This window comes from Tamandua tetradactyla, chromosome 9 (genome assembly GCF_023851605.1).
Source record: "Tamandua tetradactyla isolate mTamTet1 chromosome 9, mTamTet1.pri, whole genome shotgun sequence".
Taxonomy (NCBI): Eukaryota; Metazoa; Chordata; class Mammalia; order Pilosa; family Myrmecophagidae; genus Tamandua; species Tamandua tetradactyla.
This window is the reverse complement of record NC_135335.1, coordinates 90,549,852-90,568,401: the sequence shown is the minus strand read 5'-3', so window position 1 is coordinate 90,568,401 and position 18,550 is coordinate 90,549,852. Positions and strand designations below refer to the sequence as shown.

The 18,550-nt window shown below is 38.9% G+C and overlaps 1 long non-coding RNA gene across 1 annotated transcript in view; it reads left to right on the top strand.

Annotated features, from left to right (window-relative positions):
* Positions 1 to 3,168: 3,168 nt before the first annotated feature.
* LOC143646205 (uncharacterized) overlaps positions 3,169 to 18,550 on the top strand; it is a 167,621-nt gene continuing 152,239 nt past the window's right edge. The window contains exon 1 of the long non-coding RNA XR_013157378.1: positions 3,169 to 3,205. This is a non-coding gene — a long non-coding RNA (uncharacterized LOC143646205). The remainder of the gene's footprint in view (positions 3,206 to 18,550) is intronic.

Sequence of the window (18,550 nt, the reverse complement as noted above, 5' to 3'; positions counted from 1 at the left end):
TACCCAATTAGGGAGGTGATACTAATGTCAGCTTAACATTTATGCAGTGCTTACCTTAGCCAGGCATGCTTCTAATCGTTCGTGATATCAACTCATCTAATTAACACAATACCACTATGCCATACAAACTATTCCTCCCCATTTAATAGGTGAGGAAATGGAAACAGAGAGGTTAAGAGACATGTCCAACGTCACTCAACTGGAAGTGACAGAGTCAGGACCTGACCTAGGCAATTTAGTCCAGATCCCAGCTCTTAATCATTACACTCCACTAACTCTCCAGTAGTCTGCTACATTTATAAAAGACTCATGACGCACATAAAAAAAAAAAAAAAAAAAAAAAACCACACACTGCTCTGAAGGTCACCACATTTAATCAGCTCAGACGGAAGCAGGTTTTTTCCCTTATCTCCTGACCAGCGGTGCAGGGGTTTACTTAGGACCACCTGGCTTATTTGATATTTCCCAAACTGCTCACTCCTCTTGACCTTCTCTTCCTTCCTTCTAGATCTTGGATATTCCTCTTTAAAAAGGCACCCCCAAGCAGTCCAAATTTTGGATACTCTCTACATCCACTTCTGGTAGCAGAGTTTAACACCCCTCTTTTACTTGATGTTTTGTAACCATATGCTAAATTATTAGTTCTATGGGAATGAGTTAGTAGATGTTTGTGCTCCCGGATCTAGTAACATTAATAATCAGTAGAGGAACCATGAACATTTATGTTAACTAAAAGAAAAATGCAAAGGAGGTAGGTGATGGGTCAGTAGAAGTCCTACAGAAGCCTGGTAAGGGTCATGCTTGATGTGAGACATTTAAATCCTGGTCTCTTCTCCTTTAGAGAAGAAGCATCAAAAGAGGCCTAGCCAACACTAGGAAGAATTGGTGCAAAGTGGAAAAATTCACTGGATACAATCTCACAGAGTGGACATGATGTTGGGGTTCCAGTTTTGCCTCTGCTATTCTCTGTGTGATGCAGAATAGATCACTTACCCTCTTGGTGCTTCAATTTTCTTATTTTTCAAATAAGGATCTAAATACCCTGCTATGCTAAGTTCAGGAATTGTTAGGTCATTAAAAAGAGATTACTTATTTGTAAACATATTGAATATCTAGAGCAATATTTCTCAAAGTGTGCTCTGAATCTGCCTGCATAAATCTTTCTTGGAATACTTTGTATAAATGCACATTCCTGGGCCTCCCTCCTCAGGCTCCTGAATCAGAATCATAAAGGGGGGATCCCTGAGAATATGTAGTTTTTACAAGATTCTCAGGTGATTTTTATGCACTGCATATGGAAATTGGTCTATGCATTGCATATAAATTGGCCTTCTCTCACATGTTATTTTCATGAGCATTTAGCTACTCTGGAGAGTGGCTTTGCTTTTTATATTGGCTTGTTATCTTACCCAAGCAGGTGTCTGTTCTCCCTGGCCTTGGTAATCCACAGACCAAAATGGAAATAGTGATCTTATCAATACATATCAAGAACATCCAGAGAAATGGAATGCACAGTGTTAATAATGAAAGAGCACATGAATCTTCAGGATATGTAGTTTTTCTTTTCAAGGAGAAATAACTGCAGGTAAATATGTCTGACTGCATTTGGAACCCACACGCTTCAATTACTTTTTGCCTCTTAACTGAGCATTTGTCTTCTTATAACAGCAACACACACTGTTAATGCTGAAGTATGTATTTTTTTTTTTTGATGTTTAGGTAGACACACCTTAGTTTTATTTGCATTCTTTAACCAGGCTTAAAAGAAAGCTGCATTTTAAGAAGATATACATTCAGAAAGTGCTTGTTTCAAGTCAGTTCACTTCTGGAAGTGGGGGTGTAGTAGATTGGGGTGCATGGAAAAAATTGTGAGACTCATAGAACATCAAATTGTGCTTCAGCCCTCTGTGTAAGAGGGCCTGAAGAGAATGCCTTTGGGTGGAGGGAAAATTTGACCCACTCTATCAAAATGGCATGTTTTCATTTTGGGCCATACAAACAGGTTTAAAGGGAGCTAGGATGTGACTGCTTCCAATTCTGTATTCTATGCTCCAGCAGTTCAGACTACAATAATGGCCTTGGGGATCTTTGTGCAAGCCGGGTACAAGGTTTCAAGATAACTGTGTACTGGGGCTGAACAGATTAAAGGTCTTGATAAGAATGTGCCCAAGAGTTTAGAAAAGACATCTCCAGTTCCTGTTATTGTTTTGTTCTCACGTAAAAAGCCTTTGTTTTTTTGGTTTATTTTTACTTTCTTATCTTTGGCTTGATTATTACGAGATCTAATTGTTACACATGCAACATAATTATGAAACTAACCTGTATTTGAGCATGCATGGAGGAATCATTATGGTACCTTAAAGAGATTTCTTCTCTAAGGATTAAGGAATAGTCTGTTGCCTAATCAGTATAGTCATCATAGACTAGCAGGGCTCCTGGGGTCTAGAAGCTTTTGCTGCTTTGGAACCATCCTCAGAATCATTTTCCTGGCTTCTTGCTTTACCTTACCCTAAATCAGGCAGCAGGTGGCAGTACCTGAGGGCATATATTTTCCAAGCCCCTACTGGATGTTGTTGGACCTTAGGGATTCAGTCATGAAATCTGCTTTCTCCTGAATTCAAAAGCGGTGCTAGAATGAGATCTTAGAGCCTAATATGAAGGATACAGAGGCATAATCTATCTAGATAAGACCATCAGTACTGGTGAAAGAGAACATCAGAAAGGTCTGAAAGGACTATTGGGAGGTTCATTAGAATAGATGTGCTAAATATTATGTGTGTGTATTTATATATATATAGTTGTAAATATCTGAATGCCTTAGGAAGGAGTCTAGTAACGATGGCAACAAAATATGGACGCTGCCCCATTGACTGCTCTGTCTTCAGGTCAATGCCGGCCAGTGGTGCCACAGTCCCCACTGCTAAGGGCACTGTGTATCAATCATGGCCAAGATTATTGAGCTCTTACCACATGTGAGGCTCCTTTAAGCTCACAACAATCCCTTGTGTCTGTTTCCCACTATCTTCCTCCTTTGACAGATGAGAACATGGAGGTGTTGCAATATTAACTATTCTAAGATAGCACAGCTAGTAGGGTCAAGGCCCAATTCTAAACCAAGCTGCCCAACTTCAGAGCCTGTGCTTTTAATCATGATGTACAGCGTTTCTTGGGGAGAAGAACTTTGGAAACAGGCAGGCAGATAAATGTGAGTGAATAGGTTTGGATTGTTTCTGTGCGATTATTTCAGAAATGAGTTGACTGCCATGATTTAGGAACCAGGAGATGGAAATTCAGTGGCCTGAAAAGTAAAAACTGTTCCAGAATCTTTTACTTGCAGCTAGAGAAGGTAAATTGCATTGCCAAATATTCTTCATTCCTTCACTTTTTCAGAGCAAAACGGAGAGGTAATGTTTATTCATTTGATTCCCAGAGGGCTAGAATGACCCAAGACTTTTAGTTATTCCATATTGTTTGGCATTTTGGCACATCTCACCTTATCTGCTGCATATTTCCATTCCCTGTTCACTACTAACTACTGGGAAAAGGGATGTGGAGGGGATTACATGTACCTTGTTACTGAGATGTCCTAATACCTATGCAGGAGAGCATAGCATCTGCGGTTTCCTCAGTGGATGTTCCAATTTACTTCAGATTCATTACCCCTCACATTTTATTCTTCCCCTCATATTTTACCTATTCGTCATTGGTTCTGGGTAGGTGTTTGCCTTTCCTAGATTATATGTTTCTGCTTAGCTGGGATCAAATCACTGCTTGCCTTTCAAGCCCTGCAACTTCAATTTAGTCTGCTGGAAAAAATGTCTGCGTTTCCTGTGTGTTTGTTTGTTTTCCCCTTAAATCAGATGCTTTATATAATTATACAGTTAGCATTTTCCCAGTAGTTGTGCCTCGTAGGGTGGCATATCCACCCAAACTAAACATGGACACTTTTATTATCATTTCCGTATCTACCCATTGCTTTCAAAACACACTTGGTCAGGACTTTCTTTCCTAAGTTCTAAGCTGGACAATCTACTCAAAATATGATTCATCTTTGAATTCTTGATGTTTCAAACATTATTTGGCAGGTGCTTAACAAATGTTTGTTGAATAAATGAAAGAATTTAAGTTGGACTGCGATGTTATGTCACTTGGGTAAAAGAACTTCCTAATCGACCGCCAGTGGGGGCTTTCCTGATTTTAAGCGTTTTGCAATGTGTTGGAGGTGTGCCAAGGTACTGCATTCCATATATTGTTTTATGATGTTGATTTGCACAAGCTTGTTCTGTGCAGTGGAGTAATGTTTAGCAAATAGGAGGGATCTTTAATTTGCTTTTAGTGATTCAAACATGTTCCCATAACGACTGTTTTGTTTGCTTCCTTGGTTTATTTTTAGTAAATTTTTGAAGCTTAATCACTAGACCAGGCTATCACATCTTACATATTTGTATTTTGGTTCAGCTTTTCTTTTATTGCATGTCACTTGATCATTTACATGTACAATGGAAGAGATCTCTCTATAATTACCTACATATAAGTGTATGGGCCAGTTTCAAATATGATTTAGGAGGTGCTATTACAAATAAAACTGAATTCCATGGATTTTACTATTTCTGAAAGTTTTGAACAATTTTCAGACAAAACAGTCAGCCAAATACCTGCCTAAACTAGTTAATGAATTTCGATCCAATATGAATATATAGACACAGACTAAAAGATCTAATAGTAATATAGAGAGATTGAAGAAACTCTGTAGTAATTGCTTGGCTGAATTATCTTTCTTTGATTAGAATCTTCCAGATGGTTATATGAACCCTTATGAAGGAACTTAAGTTCTTCCTGTATATAAGCAGAACTTATTTGCCTAACATTTATTCTTGTGGAAAGCATTAACTACGAGTTTAAAGAGGATGAGTGTTCTACTTTGCTAGCTGCCAAAATGCAATATACCAGAAACGGAATGGCTTTTAACAAGGGGAATTAAATAAGTTGTTAGTTTACAGTTCTAAGGCTGAGAAAATGTCCCAATTAATCAAGTCTACAGAAATGTCCAATCTAAGGCATCCAGGGAAAGATACCTTGGTTCAAGAAGGCTGATGAAGTTCTGGGTTTCTCTGTCAAGTGAGGAGGCACATGGCGAACACAGTCAGGGCTTCTCTCTCGGCTGGAAGGGCACATGGCAAATACGGCGTCATCTCCTGGCTTTCTCTCCTGGTTTATAGTTTCATGAAGCTTCCTGGGAGGCGTTTTCCTTCTTCATCCCCAAAGGTCACTGGCTCATGGACTCTCTGCTTTGTGGGGCTGCAGCATTTTCTGCTCTCTCCAAATCTCTCATTCTCCAAAATGTTTCTTCTTTTATAGGACTCCAGAAACTTCTCAAGACCCTCCCAAATGGGTGGAGACATGTCGTCACCTAATCCAGCTTAACAACCACTCTTGATAAAATTACATCTCCAGGCAGATGATCTGATTACAGATTGAAACATACAGTAGTGAATAGGGATTATTCTGCCTTTACAAAATGGGATTTTGATGAAAACATGGCTTTTCTAGGGGGCATACATCCTTTTAAGTCAACACAATGGGCATGTTTTATCAGTGGCTAGTGAGTGATAGAGAGTGAAGTTCCTGGGTGTCATCTCAATTTCCATCTACACCTCTATGTTAACCTTGTACAGGACAACAAGTTTGGGAATTTTAAAGGGTTTTAATTAAACAGCTTCCATACTAGATGGAATGGAAAGAATGTTGTCTTGAGAATCTAGAAGCCTGAATTTTAGGCTTTATTCTATATATTAACAAGCTATGTGACTTTGAGAAAAACTCTTCAGCTTGACCCTACATTTCCTTACTTGTTAAAATAAAATAGATGCTGGATTAAATGACCTTTCACAATGCTTCTAGCACAGACATGCTATGAATTAAATTTGCTTTTTTTTTTTTATAACCCTGAGTCTGGAAAGATATTATCTTTTCCAGCAATGGAAAATTGAGCTACTCTTTATGAAGCAAAAGTGAACCTGGGGCTGTCCACTGCCTTTAATTCAATCAGGAAAACTTGGACAGACAGCTGAGAGAATAAAAGAGAAAGTAGCTAACAGTGCTGCTAGGATTACAGCAACTGAGATTAATGATCAATTATTAGGTGCCAGGCGATTTGTAGTTTTCAGTATAATCTTATTTAATTCTCACCACAATCCTGTGATATAGATTTTGTTTCCCCTATTTTACATTTGAGAAAATTCAGGCTCAGAGAGTTTAACAACTTGCCAAAGATAATGAACCTGGCAGTTATCTAATTGGTCCAGGTTCTAAAGGCCAATCTTGATCTCCTAAGCAACACTATTTGCAAAACTGACTTTCCTTCATTTAACGAGTTTTTATTGTAGATATACCATGACCAGGCACTATTCTAGAAGAGAGGCTTGAGAAAAGGTCAGAGAACAAATCAGACAAAAACTTGTCTCATGGATTTACATCCTGGTGGGGGAAGACAGACATAGTAAGTTCCGTGGTATTTAGAAGGTGATAAGTACAATGGAAAAATAAAAAAGCAAAGCTGGGTGAAGGGAGTTTGGAATGAGCAGGAATGAAAGAGGATGAACTATAATTCTGAACTGGTGCTTAGAGTGGGCATCATTGAGATGGTAATTTTTGATAAAGGACTTGAGGGCAGTGAGGGGATTTGTACTAAGGATATCTGGAAGATGAACGTTCCGAGAAGAGAGAACAGCAGGCCCCTAATTGGGAAGTGTGCCTGGTCGTAGCAATTTAGTTATTTATTATAGAGTAGTCACAATAAAGAGAACATTAAGAACCTAATTTAGGCACTCCCATTCTGCCTCATGGTTTTGTTTGTTTGTTTTAGAAGCAGGTTAACTTTTTCCTTTCTTTTTGTTCTGGTATGCTGCATTTGACTTACCCAATAACCTACTTGAAAAATGTCTTGTACCCAACAGAAGCTTTTCACTCTTCACTTCACTTTGTTCAAACGTAGAAGTTCTCAACCTTTTGGCTTCTGGACGTTTTTTTTCCTTTTGGGTGCATGGCCTGAGAATCGAATGCTGGTCTCCCACATGAAAGGTGGGCATTCTAACCACTGAACTACACATGCACGCTGGCTTCTGGACATTTTTACAGTCTTAAAAATGGTTTCAGACTCAAAGAGCTGTTATTTACATGAATTATATTTATTGATTATATATTGTTTTAGAAATTAAAACCTAGAAATTTAAAACGATAGTTATTAATTTGATTTAAAGTAATAAACTCATTCATGTTAACATAAACACCATAATTTTTATGAGAAATAGCTGTTTTCCAAAACCAAAAAAAAAAAAAAAAGGTAGTGAAAATGATGGTATTGTTTTACATCTTTGCAAATCCCTTTAATGGCTAGCTTAATAGAAGACAGCTGGATTCTCATATATGTGTCTGCTTTGAATCTGTTGCAATACATTGTTTGAGTTGAAATATATGAAGAAAATCCATCCTTGCATAGATATGTAATTAGAAAGGAAGATATTTTAATAGTTTTCCCAGATTACCCTAGATACACCCAGTGTGGATAAATGGTATTGTCTTAAAAGTTAAATGCAATGTGCAATCTGAAACCATATCAATGCACTTTTTGTACTTGGTACACTCAAAAGAATAAGAGTGCAAAAGACAAAGGGTACTCTAGTATAATTATGAAAATAGTTTTGAGCTCACGGATCATCTGGAGGGGTTTCTGGGGCCATCTGGGGTTCCCTGACCACAAATTGAAGCTTTATTAAGATAAAAAGAAAATTCCTATGAAAACATGCTGTAAATAATGATGTTGCCTGAAGAAATCATGAACTTCTACAACTTCCTAATACTTCTGTTTCTGTGGCAGATAGGATGATCACCAGGCAGTGAGATTTTGGACTCCAAGGGTATTGCCAGAGGCAACTCTTTCTAGAATAAAGAGTTCTCCCATCTACTCCTCCCCACTATGATCCTGCCAGAGCTAGAATTGAAGGAACCAATCAATGTTCTACACCGCAGAACAGGGCTGTGTTCACCTTAATGTGCATCCAAATGACTTGGGGATTTTGTTAAAAATACAGATTCCAGTTCAGTAGGTCTGGAGTGGAGCCTGGGATTCTGTATTTCTTACAAGCTCCCAGGGGATGCTGCTGTGGTTGGCCCATAGACCACACTTTGAGCAGTGAGGCTCTAGGGATTAAATCAAGTACTCTGGAGGTTGGTTTGGGTCTGGACTTGTAGCTAGTGCTGTATTACCAGCATAGACAAGCCTGCTAAATGCTGCATCATCAGAAGATTGGGCCCAGGTGGGTGATTGAATAAACAAGTAGACACTGCCACCCTCAGAACCGTCCCATTGGACCTTATCAACAAGTTATGATCTTCACCTAACCTCCTGCCTAAAACCTCCTGCTGCTTTCTACTTTCCTGAAAACCTATTTGCACTCCCTCATCCTGGTTTACAAAGACCTTTGTCAATCTGACCATTGTGAACCTCTCTGACCTCAACTGTCATCACTTCCCGTCACTCATCAGGTCGTGGCCACAGTGACATAATTTCTGTTCCCAAAGGCACTCCAATTCTCAGTTTCTTTGATCAAATAGGGCTTCTACTCATGTGCTTAGAGTACAGCAAAGATTTAGACTCTAAAAGGAATCTGGGAAACAATTTAATCAATACAACAAAGAAGTTGTGAGAAGAATGAAGAAATGTTTTTGGATTTAAAAGAAAATACCAATTTAATCAGCAAATATTTATCGCGTAACTACTGTCTGTCTGGTGTCAGTCCTTGCATTTGAGGAATGTCAGTGAGCAAAACCAAGATTTTTACCCTAATGGAGTATAGATTCCAGCATAAGAGACAGAGAGGAAACCAAACACAGAATAAATAAATAAATTATATGATGGAGATGTCATAATTTCTTGCCAACATGGCTGCCGTGGTTGATGCAGGGCAACACAAAATGGCCTAACCTGCGACCAGCTTTCTTCCCAGAACTAGCGGTGGCTTGCGCCAAAAGTGCTAAACCTCGCGCCAAAAGCGCTAACCTTAAATCTGCCCTCCACCCTAGCAACAACGGTGACCAATCCCAGTCCAACACGTGTCCCGGCATGCTCCCAGCCTATGTCAGCCTGTGCACTTCCTCAATAAAGCAGACGCCTTCCACTCACCTCTGAGGGTTGTCTCCTGAGTCGTTTCTTCATGACTGTGTGCTGCGTGCCTGACTCAGTACGGCCGCTTACCCCCAGCCATCAGCTACCTGACAATTATATAATATGTTAAAGATGATAAGTGCTATGGGGAAAAGAAATACAGCAGAGGAGAAGGACTGGGAAAGAGAGGGTCCAGATGGGGAAAAGATGGCATTTAAGCAAAGGCCAGGAGGGGTAGGGAAGTTATCTATTCAGATGATCTTGGGTAAGGGCCTTAGTGCAAAGTTTTGAAGCTCAAAGGAGGGCCTCAGGGGCAGGTGTTCGGGAGAAACAGCCAGGAGGTCTGGTCGGTGCAACTGGAACAAAGCAAGTTGGCAAAGCATTCGGGGAGGAAATGGTCTCCATGTATGTGTGTGTGGATGTGTGTGTGTGTGTGATCATATAGGCCCACCTGTTTTAGGTTTATGTATATATTTTTCAAAAGCTGATTATGGAGAGGGAACCAAATAGAGCTCCAGTTTGCCCTGATTCCTGCCTCCTCAGGTGATTTGTTTCAGAGAGAAATTATTTTAGTACTTCTTTTAATAAGGGACAAAAATCCCTCATTTTAAAGTGATGATTTAAACTGCGTATTGGCAAGAAAATTAATTAGGCTAAACAGATTTCACTAAGATGACCCAGTAACTGGAAATGTTGGGTTTCCTGCTTGCCATGCAGCACAGGAAGGGTATAAATGAATCTTTGACCTCTTTAACCAACCCCATAAAAGAGCTGCTTCTGCCTCAGCTAGGTGGGGCGGTCACTCTGATAGAGAGTCTTGGGTTCCAGACAAGAGGAATAATTGCTCACGAGACCATCCTCTCCCAAGGAACAAACAACTGCCCCGAGGCGGGTGAGGATCCCTGCTGTCTCTGGGTGCTCAGCCATCTGGAGAGTAGAAATGTGCAGTGTTAGGTTAAACGGTTTGGAAAATGCTCCATGCCACACAGCAGCAGCTTCAGTGGCCCCTGGAAAGTTGTTAGAAAGGCACGTCCTTAGGTCTGGGGCTTAAGTGTGGGAGGCGCTGAGCACAAAGCATTGAGGAATGCCTGAGGCCTCCAGCCTTTCCTCTGGAAAGGGGGTCTCAACCCTGGCTGTACATTAGAATCCCTGGGGAACTTGAAACAGCAGCAACAACAAAAAACCCATCCACACAAATAACCAAGGACACAGGCCCTGGACCAGAGATCCCAATTTAATTAGCCTGGGACAGGCAAGGACATCCGCGTTTTTTAACCTTCTCTGCATTATTACTCTAGAAATGATTTCTCAGCCTCAGACCCATTGGCATTTTGGGCCAGTTAATTCTTTGTCACAGGGGGCTGTCCTGCATATTTGAGTATGTTTAGCAGCTTCCCTGGCCTTTATGTATTAGAGGGTTTATCCCTCCTCAGTTGGGATAAGTAAAAATATTTCTGGACCTTTCCAAATGTCTCCCTGGGGGACAAAATTGCCCCAACTGAGAACCACTGCTCTGGGGCAACTCTTCTTAAAGTTTAGCACAGCGTTATCCAGTAGAAATATAATGCAAACCACATATGTAATTTTATTTTTCCCAGAGCCATGTTAAAGCAAGTAAGAAAGAAACAGGTGAAATTAATTTTAATAATATGTTTAATTTAACCCAATAGATCCAAAATAGTATTTCAGCATGCATTCAATATAAAAACTTTATATTGAATTTGACAGTCTCTTTTTCATCTCTTTGAATTCTCGTACATAATTTATACATACAGCATATCTCAATTCAGACTGGTCTCATTTTAAGTGCTCTGTAGCCACATGTGGCTGGTACCTATGGTGTTGGACAGATTTAGGGGATATCAAGATCACTTTGAGGGTTGATTAAAATACTCATTGCTGGGCTCCACCTCCCATACTTTCTGATTCTGTAGGCCTGGGGTGGGACCTGAGAATCTGCATTTCTAACAACTTTCAGGTGATGATGAAGCTGCTGGACCTGAGACCACATTTTGAGAACCACTGGGTGCAGAGAAACCCTCAACCCTTGTTACTCAAAATGTAATCTGTGGCCCAGCAACAAAAACAGCAGCCACTGGGAGCTTACAAGAAATGTTGAATCCTAAAGGCCCCTTTCCAGAACTACTGAACTGGTATCAGCCTTTTAACAAGATCCTCTGGTGACCTGAATGCCTATTAAAGTTGAGATGCCCTACCCTTATACCTAAAACGTCCTTGAGAAGAAGTTCACCTGTTATTCTTTATCAAAGCAGCCTGCTTGGTTCCTAAGCTAAAACCTGTTTGTGACATCTGTGATCACAGCCTATCAAAAGTAAGACACTCACCTTGAAAGAATTGCCATATGGGAAACACACACTTGGCCTGCTGCTCAGATTCCTCTTCCGGGCAAGGTGAAGACACTTTCTTCCCTTTAGAGGAGTAGAAACACCTTCTCTGTTTCTGACGTTACCTACCGCCAGTAGGTGTTCCAGGTATGGCACCCAAGTTGGGCTAGTGCCAATTAAGTCTTGACCGCACAGGCTTCTTCACACCTCTGTAGTCAGTTGACATTCCAGCAGCCTCACGTTCAAACTGACTCATCTCTAAATCACCAGAGATACTGTTACTGAGTGGAAATTTGGTTCCAAATGAAATTATTGATGTTAAAAACCCTGGTAAAAGTATTTTTTCTTTCATGTATTAAAATACTCTCTGGCTTCTTGGATCAGTTTCATTTTTTGCTTATGTTTTTAATAATGAAAAATAGTTTCTTTTTTATAATTCTTTTGGGAAAAGATAGTAAATCTCCTTTTCCTCTCTCCGTGAATTAACCAATGGACTTGTTAACTCTGTCTCTGTATCTTAATGTGCACAAACAACTCGTGTCAATAGATAGAAAGATGAAGTAATTCAGAGACTACTTTCATCCAAAGGCAAAAGTTATAAAATAAAAGCAGAGATGAATAGTTTCATAATATTCTTTTCAATCTCCTTCATTGTCCCTTTTCTAACTCAGCTCCTTTCTGCTTTCAGGTTCTTGAAACAATTGATAGGATGTGAGGGTGAAAAGTCTCTTCTGTGTTTTATGGGGGTGGTGGTGGTGGTGGATTTAAATTGGAAAAATGCAATAGACCAAATTAATGAACTTGATTAGTGTAAGGCAACGCTTGCCTACAAGTGAGGTGGGAAGAGCACGTCTTTGTAGACTGACACAGCTGGCTGAAATTCCCATCTCATCTTTGTTAACCTCACTGTCCTAAAGATGAGCTCCACTGTTATGTGGTTGAAGAGCATGTAAGTTTGTGAGTGTGGCATTTGTTGTTTATTTCTTTTACATTTCAAGTTATTTCTGACTTAAATATGAAAGGGAGTCTATGGGGTGATACTGAAACCCCGTAAGCAAAGATGAATATTGAAGAATATTTCAGAGGCGAGGCTTGTCTGTATTTATGATGAGAATAACTATTTAATCTATGAAAAAATGTATCAGGAAGTGAAAAAATGTAGATGAGATTTGCTCCAATTCACTGGAGGAATTTGGCAGGTTTGGAATAGGCCATGACTCCAGACTTCGTGGCTTAGTGGGAATGCCTTTGCTTAAGAATCTTCCAATGAAAGTAGCTTGATGAATCTCTGGTGATTGGAACATAAATCTGTCCCAAAGCTTTTTGCTCTGACAAACAGTTCAGTCACTAAGGAGAAACAGCCTTGCTCTGATTTCTCATGTAAGTGTGAAAACTTCCTGACCAGCTGGCATCACCCTTCGGGGCATAATTGCATAATTATGCAGAGTTGTTAAGCATGAAAATCCTGTGGGCCAGTGATGGGGTAACCTCAAGAGTGGGGTACTGTGTTGGAGCAAGGGCTGGTGGTTAGACAGAGGATATAAAAAATGAAAGTAAAAGGAGCCCTATACGGTCACGAAAGGCCAGTGTACTAGTTACAAAGCACTTGAGGAGAAAAGAAACTCAAGACTGAATTGAAATAGAGGACTGAAAATCAGATGCTGATAGGTCTAGCAGAAACATTATGGTCAAGGAAAGATTATTTATGATTTTTCTGCCACTGTCCTTTATCCTATTCATTTCTGTAGTATCCCACAGGAGACCTTAATGGGTGTCCTTCCCATTGAGAAGGTGACGGAGGTGAGGTGCTAAAAGATTAAGTGGCATAGGAACTCACCAGCTCACTCAGGGTGAGGAACCAGAACTTTGATTCTGAATTTTCTTTGAATGCTCCTTGGGGACAACTTCTAATTGTGTGATTGTTATGCATAGTTGTCAGCATTTATGAGCATCTCACAACCATTCCCCAAAAACACTCTAATAAGACACTTGTGTTGCATTGTATCTGTCTGCATCATTTAAAAAAGGGACAGTAGATCAATTCCTGATTTAGGTCTTGCTGCTTTTTTGCCTAAAATTATCAATTCACGATATTTAATAAAAAAAACTGTCATTATAGAGTGAAATAGGTATGATTGTTTCATATATATCCCCCGGAATTAACTGCCTCCTGAATTTGTCCTTTGTATCTGTTAATGCCTTCTTAGCCCTTTGAAAAAAATACATACTTTGACTATATATATATATATTTTTTCTTATTAAAATAGTTATCACTTTTTATCCTTCAGTTTTCAAAATACTTTATAGAGGATAATGAATCTTCATGGTTATTTAGTAAAACACTTAAATTGGGAAAAATAACAAGTTTGAGTTGAAATTAATATGTAACTAAGCTTTTTCTGAGAAAAAAAGACAATATTATGTCCATTGCTTGCTAAGAAAAATGAATGTTTTTGAAGGTTTTGTAAAATGGGTTGATCTTTAAATTGCTTATTTTGTTGTATGCATGTGTTTGTTCTGGTTTTCAGGTGTGGGGTGATATGGATAGGGCTAAGCCTATAGCGTTCCAATCATGTTGGAAAAATGACAAGAAGCAACGGCAATAAACCTCAGCGCCAGCTGATCGGTTCAGGCACAGTCTGGCCAAGTGACTTGGTCACTGTTACCATGGCACATTCTATTGGCATCTGTTTAGCCTCCTTTAGTCAGACTTCAAGGCTGTGTCCCAGAATGCCCTTAATTTCCCCATTCATAATTTATCAGCACAGGCTCGTCTTAATTCAACTAATGCTTTCAGCCTGCATAACCACCAGGCACAATAAGATTTGTAAGTTTACCACTTTCTAAAGTGAAGCAGTATTTTCCAATTGAACTGACAGTCTTATTTGATTGGCTCCTCCAGGCAGTTTAGTCTGAATCTTACCTGGTTATAGAGCTCATGAGTCTGATTCTGTGAGGGAAGTACTCAAGGATCCATCCAGCTTGTGACTTCCAGGTAAGAAATTTACATGACCAATATGCTGTGCATGTGTTTGTGCTATCCACCTGTGAGTTTTTATGTGCCAGTTATAATTAGGTACATATAAGGCCTGGTTGGGCTGTTTTAGTCATGCATACTTTACATTAACATAATAAATGTGACATTGTATGCTTAGTCATCATAAAGTAATACTCTTCCCATGGCCATACCTTCCAGGGGTTTTAGATAGCTCAGCTTCAAAAAGAAATAGTTACCAGGTTACATATTTAAATGACTCATTCTTTTTTGCTGCTCTTTGGGGATAAAGGTTCAAATAATTGTCTGAAGCATAAATTTCAAATAGTGGCAGTTTGTTCATTGGGAAGTGATCAAGAAAAAGAATCCATTGTACTGAAAGTTTCAAATTTTAGTTCTCAAATATTTTTGTAGGTTTTATTGTATATAGTTATCAACTTGGTCTCCAGTTTTACGCAGTTTCCTTCCCAGGAGGAAGGGAATTACATGTCTGGAAATATTTCCCATGAGTCATTTGTAGTAATGGTGATGGCACGGTGAAGAGAGTTAGAGCTTGAGTGTACTCTCTTGCATGCCTCAGATTCCATTCCTTAGGGCAGAGTTTCCCAAACTTTTATGATCATAAGAACCATCTTGGACACTTATAACCCAGTATATATGTGGCCCTCCCTTTAGAGTATTGAATCAGAATTTTCAATTGTGGGACCTGGGAATATATGTTTTTAAAAAGCAATTTAGATTATTCTTATGATCATGCAAGTTTGGTATATGCTACCTTAATGGGTATTGCAGGAAACCTCTTTTAATTATAACCAGGATTTTCATAATGTTTTAAATTTTCAAAGTACATTCCACCTTAGTTTGTTCTGTGAGGTATGAAGGCAAATATTGTCATTTTCGTTTTAAAGGTGGGATGTTGTCAACTGAATCAACTAAACTCCTAAGGTTTTGGTAGATAACATGAACAATTAAGGAAGTTTAGGGTGGTGAGGATTAGCTACTTTTTCAAAACTTTGTGGCCAGGTTGTGAGAGCATGTTTCAAACAATTGTCTGCCATGTATACATACTGCCATTTTTAAGACTTCTGTTTGAGAGACAGGCACAAACCAGGTCTGTGAGTCTGATAAATCTCCAGTGCTCTGTCCTTTCAGGGTCTTTAACCACATCTCATATGAAAGGTTCACTTGAAGCACACACAGCAATAGTCCTGAGGCTGGATTCTGCATCCTCCTAAAAGACACAAACCTATTAGTGATCAAGACTCAGGTGCTATCCCCAAGGGATTCAAGATATAAGCCTCGATAGATATTTACTCTGTTAAGGCAAATGTGGGGAGTTGGCTAAAATATTTTAGTGAACCCATGTTTTCAATACTATTACTTTCAAAGTGAGAGAACCCAATTTTAATATTCTTCATGCTAATTGTCAAGTCAGTAGAAAATTCATTTACGATTTTCAAAATCTGCTGTTTCTATGTCTGGAATACTTTTATTCTTATTCCATTCATTCCTTAAGATATCAATTGAAGTACCATCTCTTGGAGTATTTCCTGATCCTATAGGACTCTGCTCCTCCAAGTCTAGTCCATGGAGTAGTACCATCTGTGTCCCTTGGGGCTTGTTAGAAATGCAGATTCTTAGTCCTTCCCAAGCCCTCCTAACCCAGAATCTACATCCTAACAAGATTCCCAATGGTTTAGAAGTACCATAAAATTTGAGAAACACTTTTCTAGAAGTTAGGTGCCTTCTAGCATGCCATAAAATATGATCTTGCCTTTATTAGGTCATTTACCACACTGAATTACAATAACTAATCATTTTGCATATTCCTTTAGGTTACTCATGATATCTTACTCATTTCTGCACTCTTATTACCTGGCACATATTGGATGCTTAATACATACATACTGAATGAATAAGCAAACCTGCTCAAGACAATTGGCTGTTCTACTCTGAATACAAGTTTCTCAGATTTCTAACTGGACTGTTTGTCCTCTCAACTTAATTTTCATGAGGAAACAACATAAACAGAACCTAATACATTTGTGCTAAATCTGTGACCAGAGTCTGTGGCTAAATCCACAAGGGGCTGAGCAGTTACTTTTGATCTAGGTAAATGTGGCAAGAGACCAGGATGTTTTCAAAGGTGGACATGTCTGCTAGAGTGATTCCTAATTCCAGAATTAGAACAGAGCAGCACACAGATGTGTGCTACCTGGGAAGTCTCTTCTTTCTCTTTCAATTCCCATGGGTTAGTCCTGCTATATATCCATATATTTATGAAAGTGGGAGTCACAAATATAGGTGAGTTTCTGAAATATGTACAATGATGAAGTGAACTAGGTGAAGGGATGATTATTTCACGTCACATTTCTCACCCATCTTAGTGGTTTACTGGAAACGTAAATGTTCGTTGGCTAGGCGGCTTTGAGGTGCATAGAGCAAAGAAAGCATAAAATGGGAGAAGAAAGAGACCTTCTCTCAAGGTTAAGCCATTCTCTGGCCTGAACATGTGAGCACCCTCTGAAGGCTTCCACCTCCCAGGTCTGAGCTAGAGTCCCCCAGAAGGACAGCAGTCACTGACACCAATACACCCTATGCTCATTTAAAGGGGGATGAGTGGTTATAAAAAGATTAACTAGGGCCTATTAATGAATTTAGAGAAACAAAAGACTTGCATTGGGAAAATTCTACTAACTTGGTTTTCACTATAAGGCCCTATCGTTAGAGTCTTTCTTACTTAGCAGCTGTAAGATCTCAGATAAACTACTTATCCATAATAAGCTTTAACTCTTTCATTTGTAAAATGTGGGAAACTCTTATCTTCTATCTGAAAAGTTTGTGATAAGGATTAAGAAGGTACATCTCTTAGCAAATAGTAGGCAACTGACCAATTATGAAATCATTATATTATTCCATATCTACCTGTACCAATCTAAAATCATTTTTAATCATGCTACCAAACATAAAAATCTGGATAGTGGGGGGAATATCAAAAGAGAAAAGACTCTTAATAATTGTTAAATATGTAATATATTCATTCCTCAAAATTCACAAAGCAAAAGAGTTAAAAATCTTCAGACCATTTACTTTCCTTTGTCTCAAAATTTCCTTCATGGATAACCAGTGTGGCCCGTGTCTTGAATATTCTACCAGATAAAATTCAAGCACCTACAAACACAAGCAAAAAGTTTTCTTTTTTCCAGTTGCTTTTAAAAGTGCAATTAAATATAAATTCCTCAACTATACTAATAAAGGATTATTATTGTTTTCATAAGGACCTTAGGCTCTATTTTATATATGTTTATTGTTATGTTTCTAAGGCTGTATCTAAATCCTGCTTTACATCTGGGCTACAGTAATGCAGGATATATTTTATGGCTCCAGTATTTGTGATAAACTGTATCTTGTTGTATATTGAATTTATATGGCAGTTTGATATGGTTAGGCCTAGTTGACAAAGAACTTGCTGTACTTAAACAAATTGACTATGTGCATACCCAGATGCAAAAATATTTTCCTTATAAAACTATTCCATCCTCTGCAAGGCATAGGAAATCTGAAATTAGTGCTGATTATTTCTTTTTCCCCATGGGTCTCAAAAATGGCCACAGAAATTCTATGGTGGAATTGCGGCTTGAAGGAAATTATCAGGGATATTGCCTTCCCACCTCTATCAACCCCCTTCAGGCCAAATATAATATTTCTAAACTTTAGTGAGGTGTTGATTATTGAGAAATTAGAAGTAACTCTATACAGGGCAGCTTTAAAAAATAGTGTTAGGCCAGTTGGAAAAGTTCAACTGTTCCTTTTAATACACCATTCACAGTGCCACACTCACAACACAGGTATGTAGGGTTAATATGTATAGACTTTGTAGAAACATGAAACCTTACGAAACTGTCGCAAATTCTATAGCTGGTGCACTTTCCGTCATCAGTCCTACCCCAGGCACTGCAAGTGGTGCAGCTAATGGTTTACAGCTACTCCCTTCTCTGGAGAAGAGCCATTAATTAAATGGGAGCCATATTCTGAGATGTTACAGCT